Source organism: Neopelma chrysocephalum, unplaced genomic scaffold (assembly GCF_003984885.1).
Source record: "Neopelma chrysocephalum unplaced genomic scaffold, ASM398488v2 Primary Assembly neopelma1_69, whole genome shotgun sequence".
Taxonomy (NCBI): domain Eukaryota; kingdom Metazoa; phylum Chordata; class Aves; order Passeriformes; family Pipridae; genus Neopelma; species Neopelma chrysocephalum.
Genome location: NW_020897729.1, coordinates 4703054 through 4726552, shown reverse-complemented (window position 1 = coordinate 4726552; position 23499 = coordinate 4703054). Strand labels below are relative to the sequence as shown.

Sequence of the window (23499 nt, the reverse complement as noted above, 5' to 3'; positions counted from 1 at the left end):
CCTTTAGATTTGAGTGGTCTAAAAATAAAAATGTATTGTTATTATCATTGACACCAGTCAGCTGAAAGGCAACTGAGGGCCTGCTTACACTGAGTGGAAGCAGGCAAATGCAAAAGAAAATGCAGCAGTGTGCTTTGGGTGAGCAAATCCTACAGACTCAAGCACAAAACTTGTTAAAGATCATCCTTTTGTTTGATGATATGAGTATCAGCCTTCTGAGGAATTTGGGAGTAAAGCCACGGACTTACTCCGAGAAACCAAACTGCACTTTTGCCTCCAGAAGTTTTTTATGTAGGTCATGGTCGTAGTACATTTCTAAAACACCACAAGAAAACATGTTCCTTTCCTTTAAGACATCACATGTTAACTCAAGTTTTAAACTCTGGGGAGGAGATAGAGGTAAAATTATTAGCCCAAATGACCTTTTGGTTTAAAACCCACATGATAGAAGCGGAATCTTTACTGCAAAATTGCCAGTTATAGAATAATTGCATTCTCAGGGGTTGCTAATTATATCCAAAATTACATTAAACAGTTTTGGTGAAGGGACTGAGACTGCTTAGCATAAAGCAGTTTATTTACGCATGTACAAAGTAGCTTACATCCCTAAGGGATTAAACTAATTGCAATATTTTACTGTGAGTTGTAAAAATTGTGTCATGCAATGATGAATCAGAACTTGTAGGAAAAAAGAGGGCAAAATACACTTTTGCTTTTCATAATTTTTCCAACAGGCATTTCAGATCATAATTCTAAAAATAGCTTTTTCCTTCTCTTTGTTTCTTAAACAGAATGGAAAAAATCCCTTTCTGCAGCTCAAGCCCATCCACTGACATTAATTTTTGCCTTCAGTCTGCTCAGGTGAGTTCCTCAAGAATGTGTTAGAGACCAGATTTGTTTTTTCCTTATTTGTGGATGTTGTTTTTCCAAAGTGAATTATGCTAACTTTTTGCTTGGCAGATAAGTCCTGTCCATGTTAAGATGTTGTAATGAGAGAGCATTTTCTTACAAGAGTGCATAAAATTACCAAGCTCCACATGTACGTTACACAAATCAGGAAAATTCATGACCCTGTCAGAGCCAAAAAATAGGCAGAGTCCTGTGAATGCAGTAGCATGATCCTTGTTTCAGAGATGACAAAACACAGGTGAAAAAAAGAGGTTAAGTGAATTCCCTCACATTGCCCAGAATACAAAGTAGGAAATTAAAATTTTTTTCTTTGCCTTTTATTCTCAGGCACAACTTTAGTACTTTTATGAAGTAATTGCTGTTTTGTTTACCTGGGTAGCCTCTAAATTCTTCCTTTGCAAAGTCCATTGGTGCTGTAGAGAGTGTGTAGGGATTGTAAATGTACTCCTAAGTAGCATTCCACAGTTGAACTAATTGCCAGGCCAAGCAAGAGACCACAGTAAAGGGGTGAATAATTTGATCCAAGATGGATTTGTACTCTACCAGCACAGCCTGAAATCTTCTAATGCTTTTGGATTTGATTGTGAGCTGTTCATTGTTGTTTGAGCCTGTTCTGTTCTATTACCATATTTTCTCTGGATATCATTTCTGTGTACCTTATCTTTGTATAAAAGACCACATCTTTACCATATTTCCAGGGAGTAGTCAGTAGAGGCATACAAAATTTACTGCTGTAGACCAAAGTAAGACAGATAAAGGTAGCGCATTACAAAGTTCTTGCCCTCAATCATGCAGAAGGCTCTCTATGCTTCTGTGAGCAGTGGTACCTATGGGGCTGCACTGTAATGGGAGAAGGGTTAACAGCAAACCAGGACATTTTCTGCAGCAAAAGAGATGGAATCTTCTCTAAGCAATTACCTTTTATGTGATAAACAATGTCAGTGGTCAATAGAGGGAGTTTTCTTACCCTAATCCCCTTCTATTAGCTTAAAATAGAAATGCTATTAATTTGGCTAGCAGGTTGGGGTATCATGAAGCCTGGTCATACCTGTTTGCATGTTACATTTATCTGCCAGCAGAAGGGTTACTGCAGTAGCCTTTGTCTCTGCTTTCCTTAAATAAAAAACAATACACTAATAAATGCATGTTACAGCTTCAGTGGTGGTGGGTGCTTTTGTGAGACGTGTCTATTGGCACGCTGCAATCTTTTTGGAATACAGAGTGCACTGCTATTTATTACACATTCTGTTGGCATCATGAAGTCGTAAGTAGCTTCTCCTGTACTTTTAGCTTCTACTGACTCTGAAAATCCAGCTTTAATTACTAATGGGTATTTTACAAAACAATTTCCTTCTGGTAAAGGATGGACATAATCTGTTATCATTAGATATCAGCTGGCACTACACATAGCTTGTGCTTTGACCAACCCTTAGGGAAGGGGAGGTTTGATAAAAGAGAAAAGCCAAAAGCCATTATATGTATTTAGGGTACTGAAGAATTTAAAGATTACAACAGCATATCTGTTTGAAGATATGAGCTGTGACTTTCAATGGATGTGATGTTCCTCATGGATGTGGTGAGATGTGACAGAATGGCCACACAGCTGAGTATTCCATAGCTGAGTAGCCCTCAGCTCAGTTACAGGACACAGAAAAATCAGAGTTTCAAGGCAGCGTGCTTATAGCTTTCTCTGTCTATTGTTCTTTCTAGTGGAGGGCAGCTACTGTGATCTCTTTCCTGACCATCAGGGTTTTTTGTGTCTTCTTTTTTACTTCAGAAATACATTTATTTGAATCAGAATTGAACTAAAAAAATAAAAATGGGGCACAACATTTGAAATATAGAAAGTCCTACTTAACATTGTGAAAGGTTATATGCAAAAGTAGTGAAAACTGCAAATGCATCATTTTTATTTTTTATTTTAATATTGTTTTCCTTTTGTTTGTTTTTTTTATAACTTTCTATATAAACAATGTAATGATAAAGCTAGGGCAGTGCCATGGAAGGCCAGAGGGCTTGCAGTTACAGGAATCTGATCAAAGAGAAGAACCTTAGGCTGGCCTTAGCCACAGCCATTCCCAGCTCTTTGCTGAAGTCTGAAGCAACTGCAATTTCTTCTGTTCCCCACTTCTGTCTGTGAACATTCAGTCTTGAATCCTGCTCCTTCTGGCTCATAAAATCTTGTGTCTGTAGAAAGTTTCTTAATTTTCTTGGTTTTCTTTACTATCTAGAAATTTCAGCAAGCAAAAATTTCTACTTGATACTATTCAGTGCTCCAGAAGGAGGGTGTCTATTGGTCTAAACTACAAACTTTACAGTGAACCAGATCCTTAGCTAGAAAAAAGCACAGAGCTCCCCTGAACCAACAAACCTATGCTACAATTTACCTGGTGCAGACTGTGAACTGCAGGAATTCAACATGGAAAATGCCATTGTAAGAGTGTGAGAAATGCATGTAACCCAGCAAAAGTACCTTTATTCTGTCCCAAGGGCAGGATCCAAGGATTCTATCTGCATTGTAGTATTTCTGGAATTTCTTCTGCTTTCAACAGCCAACAGTTACAAAATCTTACATCTGTATATTATAGTTGGAATAGTCCAATGTACATTTCTATGGAGGCATGAAAAATTATACATTCCCTGTCAAACTTACAATGAGGCTATCAAGTGTTTTGTGCGGGGAGATCAGATGGCCCCAAGACTTGTTGCTTTGCTTAGTATTTGGCATGGAGTGTCACCATCTTCATGCAGTAGTTACTTGATATCTCTAAAGTGTATATTTGCTGTCATGTTACTGCTGTGGGTATAGTAAAATGCTATATAGGACATAGCATAATCTTGTTTGATATTATGATCCTGTAATTTTCTTTGAAAAGATTAATCTTGTAAATACTGTAAATTTATATTAGTAGTCGCAGTAAGCTGTTTAAGGTTTATGTGGAGCAGCATTATTTATATTTATAGTCAGTGACCCTGATACCTTGTACTTAGAGTTGAGATATTTTTATGTTAATTTGTTTCTTTATTTCCTTGGCCTTGGCTAAAAGAACCCCAAACATTATTAGACTTTTGATTTTCAAAAGATCTTCCAAACTACATATATCTATAACCTACTCATAGATTTCAGAGGTATTTTAACACTTATTGCCGTTTCATATTGCCATTTAAGTCATTAGGAGGTGAGTAAGGTACACCTAGAGATACAAAACATTATCTATGAATCAGCCTCTTTGAAGTGTATTTCATTGCTGCATCAGTCATTGCAGAGAAAGGTTCTGAGCCCACGAGTACAGATGAAAATATATACAATCCTTTTAAAAGGTAGAATATTTGAATTTAGGTTGCAAAATAGAGAGTTACATGAAATTATCACTCCTGTCATGTCAGCTGAAATATCAGAAATTCCATTTCTAATCCCCTCCATGTAATATGGCACGGGGACATAGATACACATCAGCCATAAAGAGAGACAGTACAGCCTTTCCAGCAGACTCCGCAGGCTGCCTACAATTCAATCCCCCTCCTCCAGCCCCTCCACCCACTGGTTGAGCCTCTTGTTGCCCTTCCAACACCTGAGACAATGGAGGGGAGGGCAGGAGCAGTGTGGTAAAAAATTAGGCACTGCAGACAAAAACTTGACAGATTGTCTTGCTCCCAATGTCACAATATGAACTGGCCTGGTAAAAAGTAGTGGCCATTATCCCATCTCACTGAATGACTTAAATGACCTACATCCACATGCAGAGAAAGTTCTTTGGACTACTTCCATGGAGTTTTTTTTTAATTTAATTTGCATGATAAGATGTACAAGCCAAGGTTTTTACAGTTTAAACAGCTTCATTTTTCTCTGACTCCTGTATAAAGTATGGATAATTTCACCGGAATCACTGGAGTAACTTCATTATCAAACGGATGTTGCGAAAGCACTTTCACAGTCCTTAGGCAACTTTCCAGTTGTTGCTTCTGTATGCTCATGGTGAGCTGCTATTTACATCTTCCCTAAGGCTGGGGTTTCTTGGCACACTGGGCACTCATCCAGCAGTGTGTATCTGGTGTTCTCAGGAGAGATGGTCCTTACAGATTGTGTCAGTGTTGTACAGGACATAACTCGGGTCAACACCCAAGATTCTTATGCACCCAAGCAGCTTCTATGTTGGCAACTATCTGGAAAATGTAGTACAATATTGTATTTGCACCTTTACAAACGCTGCCTCAGGTTCAGTTGAATGTTTTGTCTTTGATTTTCCAGGCTGGTACCTATATCCTGGGTTGCTGGACACACCTCTCATTCTTACCTTTGTCAGAAATCCTGTCTTGGACTTAAGATACTTTTCTCTCTGAAAGTTTCACTAAAATTGGTAAACTCCTGTGAAAAGTTTCAATTCTGAGAAGAACAGTTTTCCTGAGGAATTCCCAGCAAGTTCTTTACAAAAGTTCTGGTAAAAGCAACTGTTCTCTGTCTCCATGTCCAGTTACTCCTGCTAATTTGAAAGCATAGCCATGGGCTTGAGAACAGCTCAATGAGCAGAAGCAGCCAGAGGCTAAATGTAAGAGGAGAGGAGAGGGACCAAGAGCTGTGCAAAGCTGCAAATGTTGTATCACACAGGAATTTGAGGCACCAAGCCTGGCTATCTCCTGTTGTGTCCCACAGCTTCTGTAACCTGACCTGAACAGTAAATCCTCCAATTACTTACAATTGAGGCCATACACTTACACGTGTACAAAAGCTAGGAGAAGGTTGCTTATACCTGGTCAACCAGTTGCTGTTAGTGTGTAAAGCTGTTAAAAAGCACACGTGGAGCAGCCACAAACATGATATTCTTCCTGGGCTTTTCATCTGCCATCCACACTAACTGCCAGCTGGAGTGCCCATGGACAATGTGTGTGTTGTGTTTGGAAGACCTTCCAGCACATTAGGGCACAGCATGTACTGAGCATAAGGTTTTCTCTGGGAGTACCTTAAGCCATGCTTATATGAACAGCATGTCTGCTCTGAGAGCACATTGAAGTATGACTTGAGAGGCAGCAGAAGGTGCTGTTTGTCTTTTGTTTATTGCTAATGTAGATGAGATAATGTAAACAATGGCAGGCCAAAAAAAAATATTCAGATTGTTACAATTGCAACATACCAGTAACTGCTTTCCTCCCTTTGCAGTGGAAATGTATTTAGCAATCTTTTCCCATTTATTATTTCTGATAGAAGCAAAATCTTAGCACATAATTAGCCAATATTTCATACACCTGAGTCTATGTTCATTCTTCCAGCAGCATCTTCCATCTTTTCTCTCCTCCTTCTCTTCTTTTTTTAAATTTGTGGTTAGGCAGGGTTTACTGTAAAATAATATTTTTTTTTGAACTATTACTTGCATAAGATCAAATAATGTTCTGTTTTATAACCTTTGTTCTGATGTGCTAAAATCATATTTTTTGGCAGTGTAGCACTCTGTTGATGAAGCCTGAAGTACACGACAATATGACTGGAATTCATCATCAAGTAAAGAGTGTAGTGAACTTTGCACCAAATCATCACAAATTAATCTTGCTTTTCTCTCTGGTCTTACTCTAAATGTGATTTGCACTCTTATGGAAAGAGGACTTTGTGCTGGTTTTGATGTTACATACAAATGGTCTTGCTTTGTAAAATTTCCATTATGCCTGTTTACATTTAGCAGCAGTGCTATTGATTCAAGCTGTACTGATTGGAAAGTAGAAGTCTTTAACACTAAACCCCTTCAAAGTTTTTCATAAATTTGTGGCATTTTGCCAGCTTTGCTCACAAAACAGCGTGGAGCTGCTGGGAGGAAATGTTCCAGCTGCAGGGATAACTGGAGCCAAAAAGTAACATCCAAATAGAAATTATCCAGTTCGTGATTTCACTTTGATCACCAGATGTTTGTCATGTGACTTCAGCATTAGAAAATAGGAGAGAGGGGAAAGTGATGGTGTGGTGCTTAGCTTAAGTCTGACACAAGAGCTCATAGATCAGCAATAGGTATAAAGAAACAGTTATTGGCTTTTCCCATTTTGGTTGTGATATTCCTTGTTTCACCATGATATGGATTAGAGCAAACTGTGTCCTCATGCAAAGTTTTGGGTTGATTTCTCAGTTCTTTAAACTCTGAAATACTATGGAAGCAGAGCAAGATATACTCCAGATTACTAGTATAGTTTACTCTGGTTTGGTTGGTAATTTGTCTCTGTTGTCTAATTGTCTGACTGTTGTGTACTGGTTAGTGATGACAGCAAAACACAAAGAGCACTATTCTTGGCTCCCAAGGGTTACAGATTTAAATTTGTATCTTTTTCCCAGTTTTAGCATTGGCATTCCTTTTGATTTAACTTCCTCCAATACAGTGCACTTGAAGGAGCTTTTTTCAGCTTCTCCTGGTTAAGAATTAGTTGAGCCATTTCAAAATGCATAGAATTGAAAGGACACGTTAGAGTTTTCAAGTCATAACCCTTTATCATCTCTGTCAACCATCTCATAATGCAAAGCTCCATCTAAAATCTCCTTATGATTTTTGCTCTTATTAACCTCGTAGGATGGCTGATGCAAACTTTTGGTGCTCTAGGGATTAAAAAGTCTCTTGAAATGTCCATCCTAAACTTATCCAGGATCTATTTATAGATACTTATTCTCGTAATTGAAAACTTATATGATGCATACCACAGAATTTCTAAGTGCATTATGACAAATGACTTGATCTTTGTGTTTGACTTATTCCAAAGCAGCAAGTCCTCCCCTACATCCTCTCCCACCTGGCCACACGTTTGTGTCCCTTGCTGCTTCAGATATTGGTCAGCTCCTTTACTGATCTATGTCAGTACCTTTGTGTAACAGAAATGTGCTTAGTTTTCAAGGGATATTTTTGTGCTGGAATAGTGAACTAGGCCAGCTCAGCAAGTGGTGTAGGAAGCACATAGAGAGGACAGAAGCAGGGCCTGGCAGTCCCTTTTCTGGTTTAAGTTGCTTTGGAATTATAGCCTCAATTCTAGATTGATAAAGGTATGATAATTCTTTCTTTTCCAACATTTTGACCATGTTATCTGTTTAGATTTTAAGTTCTGCAGATCAAAGACTGTGTCTTTTAGTGACTTGCACAGTGACAACAGTGAATCCCCACATTTAGATATCAAGACAGTACAGATACAAGATCACCATAAAGTCTTTTTGACTGCTGACCTTCTATCACCCTCTTTGTGTTGTGCTGCAAATGTATCCAGCTTTACTGAAAACAGATTATATTCTCTGCTGTTTGCTTTCAGCTTATTATTTATCATTATATATGATATAATGTGAATTTTTGGTTATGTGGACTTCATTTTTCAGTGATGCAACATCATAAGTTTCACTAATATAAATTCCCACTTTTCTTTGTAACATGAATTTTTTTTACTTGTGAACTTCCTTGACCTACTTAGCAGTCCTAATAGCAAATAGTATTGATCCTTTTTCTCTATTAACCTCTAGAGTGTGTGATGTAGGCTTACAACATAGGTTTTAATGTAAGATAAAATAATACCACCTATTAGTTTAGAATCTGGACAGAAAAAATATATACTTTATAATAGGTGCTTTTAGGTGAAACAAAATATTCTTAACATTTTTAACAATTCCTGAACGTACTGTCTCCACCCTTCACTGTAGTATTTTGCATGTCTGGTATTTCTGGGTCTCTTTCTCATAGCAGTGTTGAGAAAATTTCATGCTTTCACATTTTTCAGCTGTAATACTATTTACTTTGAAGAGAACTGAATATCCTCTAGTATTCTGCCAGGTCCCTCTCTAGACTTCCACACTGAGGTAGTTTTATTTGATCCTTTTATGTGAAAGATTAAATTTCCTTGTGTTGTATGGTGAGATACCAGTGCTTATTTTCATGGAATAATCTCATGGAATGTTCTGTGTTCCAAATTATTTTCACTCAAATCCAAAATGCCAGTAGCCTTTGTTTCAGTATCAGAACATCTGATTTGCTCTTGTAGTTCCAGGGAAAGCCCATTTCCCAATATTTACATATGTTCTCCATCTTCCATTATGGAGCCAAACCCTTAATTCTTACTTACAAAAATTATAAATAATTAAGAATATTAATATTTCAAAGATAAATGGATAAACTTATATTGAGTTGATAAATGGGAAGGAATTGACTGAGGAGTTGTGAATATGTGTTGGTTTTCAGGTATATGAGTTTGAACTGCACTTAAGACATTTATTCCAAAACTTTATGCAATTCAGTAATTTCTGACTTTCTGAAATGTTCATTTAACTTTCCATATAAGTGCTATAGGTGTTTCAGAGCCTGATCACACTTTCTATGTTCAGACAAATATTCCCTGCCTCCAGTGAGGAATTTTACACTGAAAGAGGTTTCCCCTGTGATAGGAGTTTTGACTGAAGAGAGGAAGCTGGATCAGTCCCACATGCTGTAGAGACTGAAAATCAGAAATTAATATGCAGTAGAACTATGACAGTGGCTTTAATTCTACTCACATTAATTTTCACTGTTATTATTAATTAAACCCTGAAAATCAGGGATTTAATGGAAACTCTGACAGACCTTTAATTATAGCATTTCAACAGTCTTAGAGTATTGGATGTCCTCTACTAGTGCACAGGACATTCTGTACTTGAGAGGGTATAGAAAGAAGTCATAGTTTTTAGTGTGCTTTATGTTTAGAACATTTTTTAATTCATTATAGGCTTTTACTCAGTGTTGTCTGCTGCATCTAGGTAAGTTATATGAAATGAATACTTTAATTGTTGTGTTCAGGAACAGTTTGGAAACAGATTTTTAATTTTTTTTTAGTGGAATTGCTCATTATTGTTCAAAATCATCTGTCATTGTTTCAGGAGAATGTATTTCAATCTATGGATTTCTCATGAGCTATTCATGTAGCAGAGTGCATTATGCTCACAGATATGTCTACAACTTATATTATTTAGATTGCAAATTTCTGACAGGAAGGATGACCTTTTTTATTCTCTGTCTGTCTTAACATCTACCATAGTGGGATTCTGACCAGAATTCCTTCGTGAACCTGCAATATGAGCCATAGATTACAGTAATTCATCTCAAGTGATTTTGCATCACTGTGTTTAAAGTCTTTGCATTATGTGTGTTCCTTTAAAGCCTCAAGATGAAATGCTTAGGCCTTGACTGTGCAGGATAGGAGAGATATCAGAGTGCATGGTGTGATTTACAGATACTGATTGTCAGGAGGGAGAGGAAACCATGGGGAATAGTCAGATATTGTGGGCAGCAATAGTATTCTGTAGTGTTTAGTACATTGCAGTTCAATTCATTCGAGCATACAACCATATAATATGCATCTTTGTGTGTGAAATTCAGTATTAAACCCTACCTGCTAATTTTTACCATTTTATCACAAATTTTGCAACGTATACTTTCCATTAAAGAACATTCCTGGATTCACATGAATCTATGATAACTAAAATTGTCATTGAAGTGTGGGGGGAGATGGATGTAAAGTTTTAACCCTGGAGAGTAGAAGGTACAGCCTAAAAGTCTCAAAACCAGAGACAAATTTAAAGTATTTGTGGCTATTAACAATATTTATAGGTAAAACGTTGGAGAAGCTGAGTAATGAGTTTTTAAATATTTTGGTGTTGGTAAAACCTTATGTTTAATAATTAGCCACCTGTCCTCTTGATTAGATAACAGAAGAAATGAGAGAAAAAATGTATATTCTAAAATTAATAGGGAAAGGAATTTGAGGATGTTCCACATCAGAAAGTATTCCAACTTTTATATAACTCATTCTGAGACTTCTAAATTTGTACAGTATACAATTATGTTTGGATCTATATGTTTGTTTATATATGAACCAATTCTAGAAACATTTTAGGCATTTTCACTGATGGAGATTTGGAATAGCTCATTGTGAAACCATTTGATCTTCACTGCCAGTCACATGCTCTCTCTGCTACTATTATTCCACTTTGGCATTTATTGTCTCCTTCTAAATCACTTAAGGAACCTCAACTATCAGAAAACTAACCTTGCCAAAAAAGTGGATGGTTTTCTCCTGGATCGTTCCTGTGAGCTGAAGTGTGGAGGTAGAGGAAGAGCAGGACAGCCCCCCTTGGCGGCAGATAGCCCTTAGATTTAAGGGCTGTGCTGTGAAACAACAGCCTGAGAGCTGGCCAGCACTGTGTGCCTCTAGTCCTTTCTGGGAATGCAATGTGAAATAAAATAATAGCTATGGCAGATAACAAATCAATATACATTTAACGTAAATTTAGGGAAAAATGCCTCTGATATAATTACTTCAAGTCATTAGGAAAGCTGCTTTAGTGTAAGAACTATAGAGGAGTCTTCTTAGCAATGCTGGGTTTAGCAGAGCGCTGGGGGTGTCAGCCATGGACAAAATTGTTGCCAGCATTAGGGAACCGCCTGCTGTGTGGACGGGCTTAATGCACTGTGATACGGTGTGGATGCAAATGTAATGGGCTTGGAAATAGAGAAATTGAGCCTGAAACCTGTAGGGCATGTCCTTGGCCCAAACTAACCCACACCACTTCTAATCAGTCAGTCTACCGAAGTGGAAGGTATTAAACCAGCAGCTGATTAGAATTGGGACCCAGTTACTTAAAAGGGAGCTTTGGCTGGGCAGGTGACCACAGCGGCTTCTTGATTTTTTTTTATATTTGTATTTTTTTTAAGGAGCAGAGTAGCTATCCGTTTAAATTCACATGAAATACAAACCCCAAGTGTTAAAATGGCATTTTAGAAATAGCGTAACCATACAGAGACAATATTAAAAGAATGCAATTTGAGAAGGTGTCCTTCCTCACACAGTAATGGGATTGCCACTGTTGCTCAGCACATCACAAGAAAGTTTTATCTTAAAAGAGCAAAATAATATCATTAACAGAAAATTAAACTTAAAGTCACCATGAACTATGGACTTAAAAGACCCTCAAGAAATGAAAACCAATTGTCTGTTGGAAAACCAGGAGGTCAAGTAGTCATTGACCAACCAAAAGCTGCACCGATTGCTGAAACGTACAGTACTTTCAAATCCAATTAACTGTTTCAAGCAGACAGTCCTCATTTTCTCTTTCATCAGGAAGGGAAATTTGCAATCATATATTCCAATGAAAGTTAAGTTGTTTTGATCTGATAATTGTCAGATGTATTTATCTTAATTTGTAAGTTTCTAATGCTAAAGCTCCAAGCTGTTCAGATATAACAGAAGTACTGGGAAATGAGGTACAAAATGCTGGAATTCAAATTAACCAATAAATATATTTTAATATATATCAGCAGGACTCTAGAGGATTCCATTAATGTTGAAAAATAGAAAGGATTTAGGTTAATTTGGTAAGAAGGCAGGTCAGAACGTTTACAACAGTGGCATAGAATTGTATAGAGATGCAAAATTTTTCAAGAGAGCAGAATTTTTTCAAAAACGCTGACTCTAGCTGTCACAGCCCTGCCTTGGTTAAATCCAGTGGAGAGATATGAGGACTTTCTAATTTGCTTTCCCTCTATTTTAATAATAGCTGTGCATAAGTAATTTATGAAAGGCCAACCAGGCAGTGGGCAACAGAAAATTAAACTCATTTTATCTGAAAGCAGGTGGATTTCTATATATCATTAGCATGCATAGAATTCTCACAATGTTATTTCTCATACTGATGGAATGTAACCAAATAATATATGAGTTTTTTGCTTATGCACGAGTGAAATTTTTAGATAAAAGTACCAGCCCCAATGGCAATTTTCTGCAAAACGAAAACTAATTCTGCGAAGCTTCTTATTACTGGGAAGACTCATTTGGCTTGCATTAGAGACTGACATAAGTGACTTTAGGATTTTACTAACAGATTAGATGAGATGTGCTATATGCAGTAATATCATTAGAGAATGTAGCAGTAGAAGCAGAAGAGTTTGTGGCACTTAAGGACATGGGCACAAGTAAATTGTTTTCATTTATGACAAGCTTTTAAACGATTTTTTTTCCTCCTGATAAGAATGTGGTTTAGTTTTAGGTTTCTCCCACCCATCCTCAAGACTGAAAAAAATGCTTCTTGCCTGAATTATTCCTCATATTATTTCACCCCCTGATACTAAATCTATTGCATATGCCTGCCTTATCACTTGCATCACCTTGAGAGGGGCTAGATTTTTATGAAGAAAACAATACTAAACCTAAATAAATGTAATGTCAGTGTTATCTAAATAAGGAGAGAGAGGCAAACTACATATTCTCTGCTTGCGGTATTTTCACTATTCATTAACAGAAATATATTTGGAGTCTATCCACAAATTGTTCAAAGTATTTAAAACCAGCAACAAATATGCTGCAATCATTTGAATTAACCAAATGCAGCTTTCCTTTTCTTACCTCGTGAAAGTCTGTTAAGAGTTTTTTCTTGTAATTATGATACCCAAAGGTACCTCTTGCATAAGATTTTTTTTTGCTCTTACACCTCATTTAACAATAAATGGCACTTGCCAAGTGGTATTTTTCTCTGAGGCAAGAAAGAGTAAAAGACTGTTCTAAATCCATGTCCCGTATAATATTATATTCTGTTTTATAATGAGGATGAAGGAACAGGTAATTGGTCTCAAAGTGAAACTTATCATTTTATTTTCTTTCTTTAATTCAATAGTAACAGCTACCAGGAGTTAGCAGTAACTACTCCTGTAATGGGTTGTATTGGTTTGTACTGCCAACTTTGTAGTTCGCAATGTATTTTGTTCACATTTGAATTTCAAAAGAGAGGGAAGATATGACTGTGTTGTTGGAACCAATAACACTGACCCAAGTCATATGACAGAGATAGTCCTTTGTAACCCTGACCCATGTGAGGTGACTGTGTCCAGCTCTTCTTCAGCTGCTTATTCAGTTTCTTATATCAGCACTCATGTATGTCACACTTACATGACTTTTTTGTATTACATGACTTTTTTATTGGTTTACTCTGATAGCAAAGTTTATATTGTCCTCCACAGTCAGTACTTTTACAGAGCTATCTTGACTACTAAAGGCCCTAAGAAATAGCAAAATAAAATCCTCAGGCAAACTGCATGGGTGTAAATGTAGAATGACTGTGTTTACCTCAGTGCAGCTAATCTGGGTATAAAGTGCCCTGCTAAAAAAGCAGAGTTTGACCCAATGTAACCAATACTGAAAACAGGCAATATTAAAGAGAACTGTAAGTCCTCTTCCCAGGGGAAAATGCTGGTCTTGGCCATACTGATGCAAAATAGTTCTGCTGAAATCAATAGATTTCCTTCAGACATTGCTCAGCACAAACAGGGACAGATTTTGGCTCTGCTGTGACATGGACTCAGCAAGAGTATTAAATCATAAAGATGACAATCTAATAGTGACATTCAAATGGACAGATTGCAAGGCTCTTTACACACTCTGGTTCATGAAGTCCCTCCCTTTTGCACTTGCCACTGTTAGCAAATGAGTAAAGGAGAGAAAATAATTATCTGAAGAAATATAAAAAAATCTGAAGCTTCTGTACCGAGGTGCACAGATATTTTGGCAACAGTTTCTGAGATCTGGCTCCTGCTATCATGGGAGAGCTGAAATACAAGGACAGGTGTATGTCCTCATTCCAGATCAGTCCTCCTCCATTTTGTGCCGCTTTGTACCTGTCTCAGCTCTGCAAATGAGCTGAGCAGTGCTAATTTTTATATGGTGCTAATACCTAGCATAGAAACATAGGACAAGACTATCTGAAGCATCTTAAACCACTAAATCTGTTTCTTGCACAAAGTTCAAGATATGTCACATAATTCTGATAATAAATATCTGAAATTATATCTTAGAGCAAGTTAGGTTCTCTGCTCCCACATTCTCTGCTGGAAAGCTGTTCCAAGACATCTTTCCATGAAAAATTCTCATGACAAACCAAATATAACAGCGAGTTTGTTCCAGTGCTGTCTTCTATGGGTTAATTAGCTGATCTTCCTTTGTTATCTTTGTTCAAAGTACAGCATTATTTATAGAAGACCAGTACACTAGACCTGGAGCTCTGCTCTGCTACTTCCTGAGTCTTCTGGCATTATCCAGTTGTACATTCTAAAAAGTAACTCTTAGAAAAGCCAGTTCAGCTCCATCAGTGCTAGGAAATGCTTTTTTCTATGCAATATTCCCATTTTATAAATCCTTCAAATACCGAAACGGGACCTACAAGAAAACTGGGGAGGGACTTTTGATAAGGGCATGGAATGATAGGACAAGGGGAAACAGCTTTAAACTGACAGAGGGCAGGTTTAGATTAGATGTTAGGTAGAAATTCTTCCCTGTGAGGTCGGTGAGGCCCTGGAACAGGTTGCCCAGGGAAGTTGTGGTTGCCCAGGGAAGTTGTTGTTGCCCAGGGAAGTTGTGGTTGCCCCATCCCTGAAATGTTCAAGGCAAGATTGGATGGGGCTGTGAGCAGCCTGGTCCAGTGGAAGGTGACCCTGCTCGTGGAAGGGGGCTGGAACTAGATGATCTTTAAGGTCCCTTCCAACCCAAACCATTCTGTCCTTCTATGATTTACCTTTGGTGCTTAACAGCCACGTAAAGCGAGTGCTCCAGCACTTACGGCCTCAACCATAAGACTTCTGCAGAGTAGTACAAAGTATTTAAATTGATTATAACAGTGATCAGAGCATAGACAAAAGACAGATGTGAGAACAGAGGAAGTAGATAACATGGTGGAAGAATAATTTTTTGCTGCAAATGGACTAAGAGAAGGTGCATATTTTTCTCAAGTTTGCATCTTCTCTTTTGTCGTCATATTTTATTCCCTACCCAGAACATTAAAGTCAAAACAGGCACATGGATATATCTTTATTTTCTCCCATTTTCATTTAAATATACAACATTTGAGGGCATTCAACCATCTGCTTTTTATTTGCAGCCAGCAATCAAAAAGTATTTTCACTGTATTAGTATAAAAACTGAAAAAAGTACTATATTTTTAATCTTAAGCGTTTTAAAAATGGAAGGAGATGCTTACCAGTAAGTGTCAGTAAGTCTAACTCTAAGTTGCTTGTGTTGACATACTGCTGAAGGCTAAAAACAGCTTATACAGATTTTATTTGTTTATAGGGCAAATTATAAAATGTTCCACTGAAATAAGTAATGACAATTTTTGTCTACATAAATGTGCATGTAAATGTAATGATGTTTGTTGTCACTTCAACATGACTGCCATTATTGAAATAGAAGAGCCAGTACTAATTCTTGCTGTCATATTTCTTAAAAAATGAAAATAAGGCATTTAAAGAAGCGTCAAGGTTTTCAGTGTAGATCATTCATCTCCTGCATGCTCTTAGAATAACACCCTCAGCAAAACAGACAGACAAAAGCTAACTAGAGTTCTGCTTTCTAATCTTTTTAAGAAACATACATTTGAAGATATTTTCCAACTTCAGAGCGTTCTGGAAGTCAGTGAGACCTTAATGAATAAGATGTGAAGTTTTATCTTTGTCTTAACGGTTGTGTAACCTGGGTATGGGGTAAAAACCTGCAAAAGTCTGCCTTTACCTTTGTTTTCATCGGCCAAAGGAAACCTTTTTCTTTTTTCAGCTGAATCTTAGATGTGCTGTGATGAGCTCTCATGGTGCCCACCCTCCAGTGAGACTATCCACAAGATAATAGCTGATAACAACATGCAGGCCAAAAAACCCTCAACACCGAGCTTCTGTGTGATTTGAACACAGCAGTGTTTTTTCAAACTCCTTGAGAGTGAGTTCCTCTCCTCCACTTCTCTCATGGTATTTGCCCCGGGCCCCCAGTCAGCAGTGGTTCAGCAGGGCAGGGCAGCAATACTCAGTCTGCCATGACCTCCCCCTGCTTCCATGCTCCACAGAAGTGTGGTGCTGCTGGCTTAAGAAAAAACAACTGATATTACTTAAAACTTTTCATTTTTTAATTTTGTCATGATTCCTGCAGCTGTCATCAGCCACTCAACCCAAGCTGATAAATTCTTGCACTGGCCACTACCTAGAGATGCCACCCACCTTTTGGGAATGTCTCACTGTGGTCTTTGTGGTTTCCCCCTTGGCTTTAGCAGTTGGCTGTAGCATGATCAGGAATGGAACTGAAAAGTGTCATTTCTAGATCAAATGACTATTTTAAGTAGGTTTGATGGCTGAATATATTTAAGAATTGAGAAGCTTTGAATTCTAATCTTGCCTCTTCCACCAAAGTGGCACATGAGCCCAGGGAGGGTGGGCAGGGAGGGTGGTGTCACCTGTTTTTTGAAGGAATGTCTTAATATTTTGTGCCTAAGTAGCCATGCCTTTAAAAGGCTTGAGTATTTACACAGCTTGAAAATAATTTTAGCTACAAACTGCAAACATGCAAATTCTTTGAAACAAAATGCCTCACACTTTCCAGAAAGCAAAATCTGACTTTGAAGCATTTTTTTTTCCCCATGCCTCAGTTTCCCCCAGGTGCCAGCAGGGTGAGAGAGAACCTGTGACGTGAAGTTAAGAGGGACACTAATTTCTTAATATCTGTGAGAGACTTAGAATATATGAATATATGGTATAATATATATAAATATTACCATGTGCTTTTCCATTCTGAGGGCTCACAAAGTGTTGGGCAATGGGACAGGCAGCAGTCCCACACTATGACATAACTGCAATGACTATATTCTGTGAGGTTGGGGCTGCCTCCATCCAGTGCCTTTCCAGAGCAGCAGAGCAGGGTCAGGGACAAAAGGCTGCTTTCCTCATGGAGTGGAAAGGTGGAAGATGAATGGCTGAAATCATAGGTTCAGTTAGATCCAGGAGCTCTGTGCTGGATTCTGCCTATGTTAATCCAACAGACCTTCTGCTAACTATGAAATAATAGAGATCTAACTATAAAACCTAAGAGATATGCGAACACAAAACCAGCAAGCCACACGGAATTACAAGACTATTACAGGGAAATAACTCTGATATAGCTCCTAGACATAGCTCTGATAGTAAAACTCAGGAAAAATATTGGAAAAGTTTTCTTCCTCCTTTCTAAATTGATTGACTCCCCAGCCCCTGCTGTAATTGTTCGCGCTGGTGCGTTTCGTTCGGCGGTTTCTGAGAAGGCGGCACCACGGTGTGCTCACCGATTGTTACTGTCATCGGAAACTTCCCACCACCTTTCGTCTTATGTAAATTTAATTCCAAACACACCACTTCATGCTTTATTATCTCACAACGGCAATTGCATTTGGCCCTTTGATTCATCTGTGGAGAATGCATTATGAAGCAAAGCATAAACATCACAAAATGGTTAGTTCATGGGGCTTCTAATTTCAGGAACATCACAAAATGCTAATTCGTAGTCTTCATACTAGCACAAAAAATATATTTCAGTGGATGTCGTGAGGGTAAGTCCCTGCTTTCGTCCTTCACTTGGAAAAATGCTGCAGCTTAAAGAAACTTAAAAGCTCTAATAAAACTTAGAGCAAACCAACTTGCTGGACTGTTCATCTACATTTCAGTGTATTCTGAGTAAAAGAATAAAAATTAAAGAGCCTTCAAAATAATCTAGAGGGGAATTAAAGTAATGAAAGAATAGGTTGCACTTTCTTCTCTTTTACCTGCCACATATTATGGGGTGCAATTGTTTTCCCATTGATCTTCAACAGTGGTGAAACTGCACCTTCCAGGTCATTTGTTAATTGTAATGGTAGTGAACCACAGCAAAATCAGCTTGATTATGCAATGTATTGCTCTAGAAAGAGAAAAGCCAGTCGCTTAGGGCACAATCCATAGGCCTCTGTGTACATTTCCAACTGGGATTGTACAGCAGAGGCGGGAAATCTGATCTGGGAAAAAAGATCATATTGAGTAGAAAAATATAAAATACTCTGCTTACAAATGCTACTCATGTGAAGGATGGAGAAGGCCCTCAGTGTTTTTTCACTTTAGGACCTGTGTCTGAAAACTCCATCCACAGATGTTGCCCTATTGATTTGTTCCTATTTTCAAGTGTAATTAGTTTTGAAGATTTGTGGACTGGGCAGATACATAGATTTATTTTGGCTTATATGTAACACCACAAGTAGCAGAAAAAGTTTAGATAGAACTTCCCAGCTGCTAGAGGTGAGTGTGGGGCGTGCCTGTGTGAGACAACAAGAGGATTGAGGCAGATGAAGAGCTGCCTAGGCTGGGTCTAGGCAACCCTGCCCTGCACAGCCCATCAATAGGTCTTAGTGCCTTGTTAGAATTTATGAAGCAACCTTTGCAGAAGAGAATTTCCTTTTCAATTTTCAGAAATATTTGCACTTAATTCCTTTTTCCCCCCACATTTTAACCAATACTTTGTATTATTTAGAGTTCTTTGTAACCAAAGGTAACTTCTGAGATGATGAAAAGTTCCGTCCATATGGAACAGCTCAGTGCAAGCTGAGTGAAAGTGCTTACTTAGAGAAAGACTGAGTCACTGAGACTGCTGCTGCTGCCCTGAAAGAGCAACTTGTGGACCATCCCCCAACGTGGCACATTCCTCATGTCTCTTCTGATCTAGTCACCCGCCTTGTGATGATGGGGGTTGCATTTTGGTTCTGTTGGCCATTTTTCTCTGTAGGTGATTGGCAATTTGGGGCCTAAAGATTGTGCACAAACAGTGAAGGACTTGTTAGCTTCTGCTTTTCTTAATTATAAAACTTTCCTACAGTCAGAATTAAATCATTTTGTTACACAATAAAATTGGGCAGATATATTTGTGTCATCTTCCATGTCTGGTAATTAGCATAGCAAGTTCAGCCTGTGGATGTGTGTATGGATGTGGTCCTTTCAGAAAAAGAAAAAAAGCAGGTTCACCTCTTAGTTCACATTTCTGGAAGCCTAAATCTGAGGTAATCTGCTCTTAACCATAATTTTCAACATTGAAATCAGCATTGTTTTCTAGCCCATGCTCAGAATTACTTGAAAATTCATGGAGTTGGATTATCGACTGGTGTAAATTCAGCCTACTTTTGCTGAGGTGCACAGAGATATATTGATTTATTTTAGTGAGGATACAGTTCATTGTCTCTCAAGACCATTTATGCAGCAGGGCCATTGTATTCCCCAGTAGGAATTCTGATAAAAGCTTCTGCTCTCCTGCAGCAAGTGGTAATTATATATGTACATAGGAAAACACTAGCTACTCCAATTTTTTTTTTTATTTTTTTTTTTAAGTTGGGAGGGTAGCAATTGGAATAGGGAAGATCTGGGGTCCGCCACCTGCTACAGGCAGTGCTATTTTTTTTAAATTTTGGATCAGGCTTGCTTAGGATCAGAACATTTCTTTGTGTAATGTGGCAACCTTGATTTTTGTACTGGCTATCAAAACTGTTGAGTTTGTGATTTTATTCTCTGCAAATCATCATCATTATTTACTCTTAGATGAATAATTTAGATATGTTACTTTTATGAAGACTGGAAGGAAAATTGAGTCTGTATCTCCAACGCCAGCAGAGAGTTTGTAAATTGTATTAGGATGGAGTTTCTGAAATCCGGTCAGTGCTGTAGATTATTTTATATATGAATGGAAAGAGCTAAAGTATATTTATTGCAAGGTGCATTTAAATTTTCAAACCTGTAGGTAAACTTTAACTTCTTAATATTAATAACATTGCATTGGTAGGAAAACAAAGTTGCTCACCTTATGTTTTTATATTTTCTTAAATTTTGGATATTACAAACAACATAGGCATGGGAAGCCGTAATAGCCCATGATTTCTAATATTGGGTAAAGCACAAATATAAAATATACTTGAAGCTCAGCTCTAAGTAGATTATAAACATTTAATATAGAATGTTATCATAATATTCAGAGCACCAAATTGCAGACTTCTGTCACCCACTTTCAGGCATGCTTCTGAAGATCATAGTTAATTCTGCTGATTTATGGTAATGCTGTAGCACTATCATATGCAGCATCAGAAACCACTAACAAGCTTAGTATAAGCTTGGACTGAAATGGTTTGAGGTTTAAATTTCTGTAACGATTATAAACTAGAGGGAGTGAAATCCCACTTCAGCAAAAAAATAAAAGTGTCTTGTTACAATTCAATATTGCATCCTCTCTCTCTCCCCCTCTTATTCCAACCCCCCTTACTTTCTCTTCTCTCTTTAGCTTCTCTGAGGAGCCATATTTGAGAAAAGTAATTTTAAATTGTGACTGGCATTTTTAAATTTAAAAATAATCCTTTTTGTATGGTAATGCGCTTTATAATTAGGAGACACAATGCTAGCATTTATTGGAAGTAGAAAAAAAGCTATGCTGAAAAGTATTAAAATCAACTAGATTTTTTTTGCCCATTTCATTTGAAATGATAGCTATTTATAAAACAAATCTAATGACTTTGCCAACACTTTCCACAAACATTTTAATAACATATGACATATTTGACTGTCTCAGGGATACGATGGACTGCAATTACCATAAAATCTGCTTCAAAACTCACTCTGAACAGAGGGTTAATAGGAAGGTGTGCAAAGAGAAAACATTATGAACCAGAACTTTAAGGGATGTAAATCACAGTGCTGTTGCTCTGAAATCAAACCAAAGGAACCAAAGTAACTTAGAGGTGTTGAGAATCCACCTTTGCTTGTTCTCTGTGCACACTGGACTCCTCTCTCCCGTGCCTTTGTGAGAGCTGTGCTCAGGAGCCAGTCCTGGCAAATGGCTGACACTCAACTACAAATACAGAACTTCAGGAACCCTGGTTCAGGCAACATACTGTCATTTTTAAATTATAGATTCCCCACTCCCGTGAGCCAAAATTGCTTTTTCTCTCTCTAGCTTTATGAAAATGCAGAAATTGCCCAAGATTTTGAAAGGATTTGAAACATTTATGTTGTGGACATTAAGTTTGATAGCAACAAATCATGATTTCTGAGTATCAAATTTTAAAGAAAGACGGGTTTAAGTTATCCCAGTTTGTGCAGGTAAAAAAATTACAAACCATCACTGTCTTCCCTCCCCACCCCCACTCCCAGGGCTGTCATTCATCAAAATTAAGGTCAAGCAAAACACTGCAAGGAAAAACAGTTACATCTTTCCTTTGTTTTTTTTTTTGTGAAACCTGTACTGAACTGATTGTTCTACCTTGGTGCAACCTCTTTGATTTTGTAGAGTTCTGTTACTTGCTTCCCATCTCTATTAGAAAACAAATCATGATGAAGAATCAATGATTATTATATTGGGTCAAATTCAGGTGTAGCTCTTGTCTTCAATGGGCCTATGAAGTTTTTTAAGGCAAGGAAATAATCTTTATCGAGTCTTTGTAATTTATTGAAGCTGAGCCACATCTTGTTTACAGTAATCCTAATTGTACTTCCGTGTTGCCTTTTACATCCCAAATGATTAAAAATAGGTATCATGACTTAAACAAAAATCCTAATCATTTTCACTAATACTTTTCCAAGTAAATTCCATAGAATTTGTCATCTGAATCCAACAGGATCAGGACATGGTACAGTAGTTGACTGTATGGCAACGAGTTTTACCTTCATCACAGGGAAATTGGTGCAGCCACCAAACCTGTCATATGATCAGAGCCCACAAGAATCATGGGTTGACATACTTCAGCAAATCTACCATTTAAAGAAGCTCGTGGAATCCACTGCCTTTTTACTGAAAAGCAGAGAAAGGGAATCAGCTCTTCTGGGATCTGAACCTATGCTTCCAAGTTGTTCAGCTGCTTTGTGTCTGCTGCCAAGGCTACTGATGAGGCCAGTGGTCAAAGATTTTACTCTAAAAATGGATCTAACTGGTTCTGTTTCTTTTCCTCCATCAGCCTAGCAGAGATGTGAAAAGGAAGCCACCAGGTTCTGTAAGATTTGGGAGTGCTCATCATCCGGTGTTGAAACACCGACTCCACATGCTACAGCTTTCTTTTCAGGATGTCACTCTCCCGCCTCCACACTCACCACCAAACAAACATAGAAATCTACTACTGTTCTCCCCATGCACTCCATTTTCTTCCAATCTGAGAGCCATTTGTGTGTATAATTGAAAATTAGCAGTGCAGCTGTTTGAAGAGAGTAATTTATCACAGCACATTGTTCGCTCCTGACACTTTAGACCTGGCTCTAACAAGGCAGTGGTTGCTGGGGGTTGAGCTGCAGAAAGTGATTCGGCTGTAATGCCGCGTTTCCCCTGCTTTGTTGCTAATTGTAGCCTCTTTTTCTCCATTGAATTGGGAGTTGAGTAAAAGAGCTTGTTTGCTCTGTGCGACGAGGCTGCCAGGGCCGCTTGGGCTATTATCACAAGATACTCTTGATCTTTTGAAAAGCAGGAAATAGAATTTTTCTCCAACAGGGAAAGTAATTTGCGATGCGTCCATTAGTTCTTCATTAAAGCAAGATTAAATTGCACGGCAAATCACATCTGTGTTTGGATGATTAAAGGGTGGCATTTTAGAGGCCAAAACTAATTACTAGCCAAAATGAATGGGAGTGAAAAAACAGTCATGTTTTTACATTAGATAGTGTGGCTTGTAATTAGATTCAAGCTAATTCCACTATTTCTTCTCATTTAATGAGATGAGCCTGTCCTCATCTTTTTCTAGGCCATGCTAACAGCCCCAAATGTATAATTTTGATAATACTGAGAGTTTACTTT

At 37.8% G+C, this 23499-nt stretch overlaps 1 long non-coding RNA gene across 1 annotated transcript in view; it reads left to right on the top strand.

Moving 5' to 3' along the window:
- The window catches only part of LOC113968683, a 53035-nt gene that overhangs the window by 3985 nt on the left and 25551 nt on the right, over positions 1–23499 (top strand). The window contains exon 2 of the long non-coding RNA XR_003534599.1: positions 792–861. This is a non-coding gene — a long non-coding RNA (uncharacterized LOC113968683). The remainder of the gene's footprint in view (positions 1–791; positions 862–23499) is intronic.